General features: G+C 35.4%; 1 pseudogene; it reads right to left on the reverse strand.

Annotated features, from left to right (window-relative positions):
• Positions 1 to 2,286: 2,286 nt before the first annotated feature.
• LOC101623046 lies at positions 2,287 to 4,769 on the reverse strand (annotated as a pseudogene).
• Between the last annotated feature and the right edge of the window lie 1,589 nt (positions 4,770 to 6,358).

A 6,358-nucleotide genomic window follows, 5' to 3' on the forward strand; every position in this document is an offset into this window, starting at 1 on the left:
CATGGACTGGCTTGATAACAGCGGAGGCATGGCCTACTTGCTAGCAGGCAGGTGAAGGACTGACAGGGCTTGTGTTGCCCACCAGTTCTGGTACTGGTAATGTTGGAGAGCTTGCCCAGATGACACCTCGCTCTGATTCTGACCCAGGGTTATCCCAAAAGCTTCTTGCTGCTTGGCAAGATACTGTAAGGAAGATAGGTGGGGATTGCACCATCAATAAGCAGGGTACAATTCAGCTCACTAGTGCTGCCTTGGGTCCAAGGGTGAGTGAGTCCATGTATGGATCTTTTAAGCACTGGTTCTTGGTCTCTGCTTTTCCTTGACTTTCCTGGGCCTATTCCCCTCTGGCCCTCAAGTTAAGGGTCCCAGGGGCACCTCTCTGCTTCCCTATAGCAAAGGTCTGGAGTGCTGAGTGTTGGGACAGCCCTCTTTTGTTCCCCGTGGAAAAGTTCTGCAACTTATATTTCTGTTTAATTATAACTTGCTGCCCCTCCAGTGGCTTTTCCTAACAAGAGTGAATCTAGGTCTCAATTATCTCTTGGGATGCTGCCTTTTTGTAACCTTTGTCATGGAATCTATTCATCTGGATTTCAGGGAGGAGGTGAAGGAATTTGTCAAAAGTACAAAATACTAACAAAAATACAATAGCTAAATGTAATCTATGCAATTAAAAATCCCAAATAAGTATCAAAGCACATGTGATAAATAATAGGCATACTTTATTTCATCAACTTTTTTTATATTTTGATATTTTCAGTGGGACTAATTTTTTTCTGAAATTTCATTGTTAATGTATTAAATGCTATTTATTTTTATATATGAACTTCATATGCTTCAACCTCACTGAATTCATTGAGTAGCCCTGACAGATATTTGGTTGAGAATTTAGAACTTTCTAGATAGACAATTGTGTTTACTGCAAATATTTGGAGACAGCTTAACTTTCCAAAAAGTTCTTACTTTCCAACTCTGATACTTTTAATTCTTTCCCCTCCCCATTTTCATAAGATTTTAATTTTTATATTTAGTTTTTACATTCCAAATCAAAAACATTTCATCTGTAAAACAATAAGTTGTTTTATTTATCCCACTTCATATTTGGGATACACACTATCCCAGGTATTCTGAGGGTTTTGTGAAACTGTGTAAAAAGAGTCTACCTCATCATAATCTATGCAAGCAAGACTGCACTCCTGTACATGTGAGAAATAAGAAATAGTTTGGGTTTTTATGTCACGTAATACACATCATAAAAAATTATAAAGCTCACTAAATATCAACCAGGAGAAGAAATTTGCCAGAAGTACACAACAGTAACATAAATATAATAGATATAATGTAATCTGTGCAATTAAAAACTCTAAATAATTATCAAAGCACAAGTAATAAATAATAGGCACACTTGATTTCATCAACTTAATAAAAGGATTACTGAGACTCGATTTATTTCATCATTTGTTTAGAAACCCCTGTTGCCGTTTTAAAATTTTTTTCCATGAAGAGAAAGCATATCAAACTCTTTAATGTTCAAACACATCTCTAAAAAGTTGGAGTATAATTATCAATCTAAAATGCATGTTTTCAAAATGATTAAAACTAACCTGTATTTCTGCAGTTTTCTTATGAAAAAGGTAGTTAGCATATAGTGAACATATTCATAAAATAAAGATACTCAACATATTGTACAGTTTGTTTTAACATCATTTTTTCATTTTGTGCATTTTTCATCTCAGTTGTAATCCCCATGGGTACAGTTTTTAATATAATTTTATATTGGATCACCACATGAAATAGTGATGGATATAAAATCCCACCACTCTTGTACTTGGAAACATTTTCCCACAAGAAGTCATGAAAATAATACTGATTCTACATAGTCCTATTTTGCCAGAAACATCCCAAAGTAGTGAACATGAAGGTATTCACTGGAATTTCAAAAGTAGGGCTTGTAGCCCTTTACTTTCTTCTCAGTCTTTCAATTTCAGCCACTAAACCTTCATTCACAGAGTAGCTTTCAGCAAAGAGTACATTTCATTCATTTTCATATATGAAACTGTTTAATCCTCTCCACTTGCAGATTCACAAGGTCCCTATAGCATGTTTCTCTAATGTGATCCAACATGTCCTGTATCATGTTCTGAGTAAGATGGCTTTTTGAGGAAGCCATGAGCCTTTAGCTGATTAATTCCAATGGTGTTGGTTATTATTTCTGATAGTGGATAACAACTACATCAGTGACAGAATGATAACCTTGGAAATGGAACTGAGACTACCTTACCTAGGGGTTCAGATATGCAGGTTCTTTCTTAGCTGTTCGAATTTGTCAGGACTTCTTGTCTGTGTTTGATTAAAAGTATTTAGAGTGCCAGTTTCAGCATCGAGATCAACTTTGCACATGGTTTGAAGGAATTCTTAGGTTCCTGTTCTTCCACTTACATTTTCTCAGGCTCAGCTGTCAGATGATGGTTTTCATTTTCTTCTTTTCCTGGAGATCTCATAAGAGGACCAGAATGCAATACTGAAGTGCCTGGATTTTTTTTTTTAAAGGAAACAATAAGTACAATAGTGAAAGACAGTCAAGGTCATTTCCTTGCCTACAGACTCCTCACCCCCCTTGTTAACTGTAGCATCATTTCTGTAGGTGAAAACATGTCACCTAAATTACTTTTTCCAATGTCATTAAGGCTAGAGAAGTCCTGATTTTTTTTCTACCATCTCTTTCCTTAAATAAAACTGGGTTTTTGCTTAAAGGCAGACCTGGCTTCATCTTAAACGACACAGTGCCTTTCCTCACACTTGACATGACCTGTGGCACAATCACGGCAATGGGAATGGTGGCTGCTTCTCTGACAACCTCAAGACTCTGAGCTCCTCTACTAACCAGCAGCGCTCCCATTAGTGGTTGGTTTATTCACAGCTGTGGTTTTAGTTGAATGGCCTTTATTTAAACTTGATTGATAAAGAGCAGTGAAATAGTGAAATGCCTTATACTACACAGATGCCTTGTGAGCGCTACTGAATTTAACTGTTAATTTCCTCACTCTTAAATCATACTGACATATTTTTTTCTGTGGGAAGACACAATAGCCATGCTCCATCAGGCATGAAATCGGCAGCTAGAGAGATGTTAGCCACTGAAGTTTTCACTAGTTTGCTACTATGGCCAAAAAGAGTACTAGATAAATTAGTTGTTACATGCGGCAGAATAATTTCACCACTGAGAGATCTAGAAGCAGTATAGCAATCATCCCAATTATGTTGAACAAGTTACTTCATTTTTATGATCCTTAAGAGCTCAATGAGCTCATCTTGATTTTTAAATCCCAAGTGTTACCAGTGTTATTTAGGCTTCCACATACATAAAAGTAGAATTTAAAACGATAATTGTGTGCTTTTGCCCTTCACCAAGCTGTAACAACAGAACAGTTTCACATTTACAACTTGAGCAAACTACTTTGTCACTGCTGATAGATGCTGTCATTACATACTTATTGCTGTTTCCACACATTGAATTGATTCCATGTGATGATGCATGAGGGCTGAATTTATCCATCAGGGTCACAAATGAAGCATTCTGTATTTTCAAATTGCCTCCCAATTAAGCAAATCTTAGACTTTTCTTCACAATGGTAATCTTAGCTGCAGTATATCAGGGACAGTAGCCTGGCCCATTTCACAACTTTCATTTCCTTTCCTGCCTAATGACTGTAGCTAGGACATCCAGCTTTATGCTGGGTGGACATGGTGTGATGGGTTTCCTGTCTTCATTCTGTTACTAGAAGAAAAACTTTCAACCTTTCAGATTGAGAGTGATGTGACTTCTGGACTTATGATAATTGAAATAAATTGATGTATAGTTTTAGAGTTTTTAATCATAATTTTAGAATTTTTCCTCAAATGTATTTTCTGTATCTATCAAGATGATCATATGATGCTTTTCTTTCTGTAAATGTGATTTATCACATTGATTTCTATCTGTTAAGTTAACCTTATGCCCTTGGGATAAATCCAGTTGGCCATGGTAAATGATTGTTTTACTGTGCTCCTCAGTGCAGGTCACTGAACTCACATATTTATTGAGACTAGTTGCATCTATATTGATTAGGGATATCTACCTTTTTCTTTTCTAGTAATACCCTTTTTTGTTGCTATTTTGGTATCAGGATAATGTTGGCCTCATAAATAAGTTTGATACCTTCTCTTCAATTTTTTGGAGAAGTTTGAGAAGCATTGGTGCTAATTCCTTATATGTTTGGTAAAATTAACCAGTTGAAGTCATTTGGTCCTGGGTTTTCCCTTATTGGGAGATTATTGATTACTGATTTACACTCCTTACTAATAATTTGTCTATTCTTATTTTCATTTTTTCTGATTGTATTTATTGGATGTGTATGAGTTTTTTCATTTCTTACAGGTTGTTCAGTTTTTTTGGCATATGCCTTTTTATACACTAGGAGCCCCTTTGAATTATGTGGTGTCAATTATAATGTGTCCTTTTTCATTTACACTTTTTTGATTTGGAGCCTTTCCCCCTACTTATCTATATAAAATATCTTTCAAGGAACTAACTTGTTTTTTAATCATCTGTGTTTCATTTCTACTCTAACCTTTAATATTTCCCTACTGCTAACTTTGGATTCAATTTGTTCTTTTTATAATTCTTTAAAAAGGTAAAGTTAGGTTACTTATTTAGGATCTTTCTCATTTTGATGCAGCATTTGCTGTTTTGGCTTTCCCTTCCTCTGACAAGTACTCTTACTGTATCCCATGAGTACTAATTTATGGTTTTCAACTTGGTTTGTCTCAAGAAACTATTTCCTCTTTAATTTACTTCATTAATCCATTCATTGTCAGGAGTGTTGTTTCATGAACACATGAAAATTAATTTTCCAGTTTTGCTCTTGTTATTTCTAGTTTCATCTATTGTGGTCAGAGGGCTATCTGGTGTGTGATTTCAAACTTCTTGGATTTGCTAATCCTTGTCCTGTGGCTTAACATTATCTATCACAGAAAAGGCTGCAGATGTACATGACAACAATAAGTGTTCAGAATTTTCTTTATCGGATCTATAGGTCTATTTATTCAAAATGGTCTAGTCATTAAGAGTGAGACATTAGTGTGAAACTCTCATATTGTTGTTTTTCTCACCTCTTAGTTCTGTTGTGTTTTGCTTTATATATTTAGGTGTTTTGCTGTTGAATGCATAAACATTTACAATTGTTATAGCTTATTGTATTGACATTGTCATTATTTAGTGACATGTATATGCCTTCTAAAGTCTATTTCTAAAGTCTATTTTGGAAATACAAGAATAGATGCTCCTAGTTTTTATTTTACTTCTGGTTACCATTTGCTTGAACTGTCATTTTCTATTCTTTCCATTTTACTCTATCTTTAAGGCTAAAACACGTCTCTTGTAAGCACCATATTGTAGAGTCTTTTTGAAAAAAAAAAAAAATCCATACAATGTCTTTTGACTGGAGAATCCATACCGTTTTGTTCTTTGTTTTCTAGACCATTGTTCTACATTTCCTATTATATCCTCAATGTCTTTTAATATAATTACTATAGGATTTTTACTTGTGGTTAAACTTTACAACACCCTGTTTTTTAATATATTTTTTATATTATTTTATTTATTTATTTATGCTTACAGAACTGGGCTACAGGCCAGAGGTGTGGTGGGTGAGAGGATTCACTAGAGACCGAGGAGGAAACAGAACAGGCAGATCTACTGAAACACACTGCTGAGGGGAGCAGTGCATAGGCCAGGAGAGGCCTGTGCCATGTGGGTCAGCTCTCTGGCCAGCGATTGAACTCGTGCTTTAGTGACTTTGGAGATCTTCATAATGCAGTGCTTTAACCTGTTGTGCCACCAACGAGAGCCCAACAACACCCTGTTTTGTTTTGTGTGTGTGTTTAATTTGTTTTACTTATAATAGTTTATTTTTATATCATTTTGTGCCTTTTTCCATCTCAGTTGTAACACCCATGGGCTTCTCATCACCAAATCACCCACTTGCCATCACAATAGTCTAGTGTTCTTCCCCACCTCCACCATTTTTTATTCCATTCCACCCCCTTAAAATGTCTCTGGTATATAGGTGTTCATCATCATTATTATTTTCTCTCCTGGTCCTTTAGACTTCTGCAATGAGTGAAATCATCCAGTATTTTTCCTTTTCTTTCTGACTTATTTCACTAAGCATAATCCCTTCCAGGTCCATCCATGTTGGTGCAAAAGGCATGTGTTTATCTTTTTGATTGCTGAATAATATTCCATTGTGTATATGTACCACCTCTTTTTTTTTTTTTAAAGATTTATTTATTTATTCATAAAGAACTGGGGTACAGGCCA

This window comes from Condylura cristata, unplaced genomic scaffold, assembly GCF_000260355.1.
Source record: "Condylura cristata isolate star-nosed mole 26May11 unplaced genomic scaffold, ConCri1.0 scaffold00023, whole genome shotgun sequence".
NCBI classification, from domain to species: domain Eukaryota; kingdom Metazoa; phylum Chordata; class Mammalia; order Eulipotyphla; family Talpidae; genus Condylura; species Condylura cristata.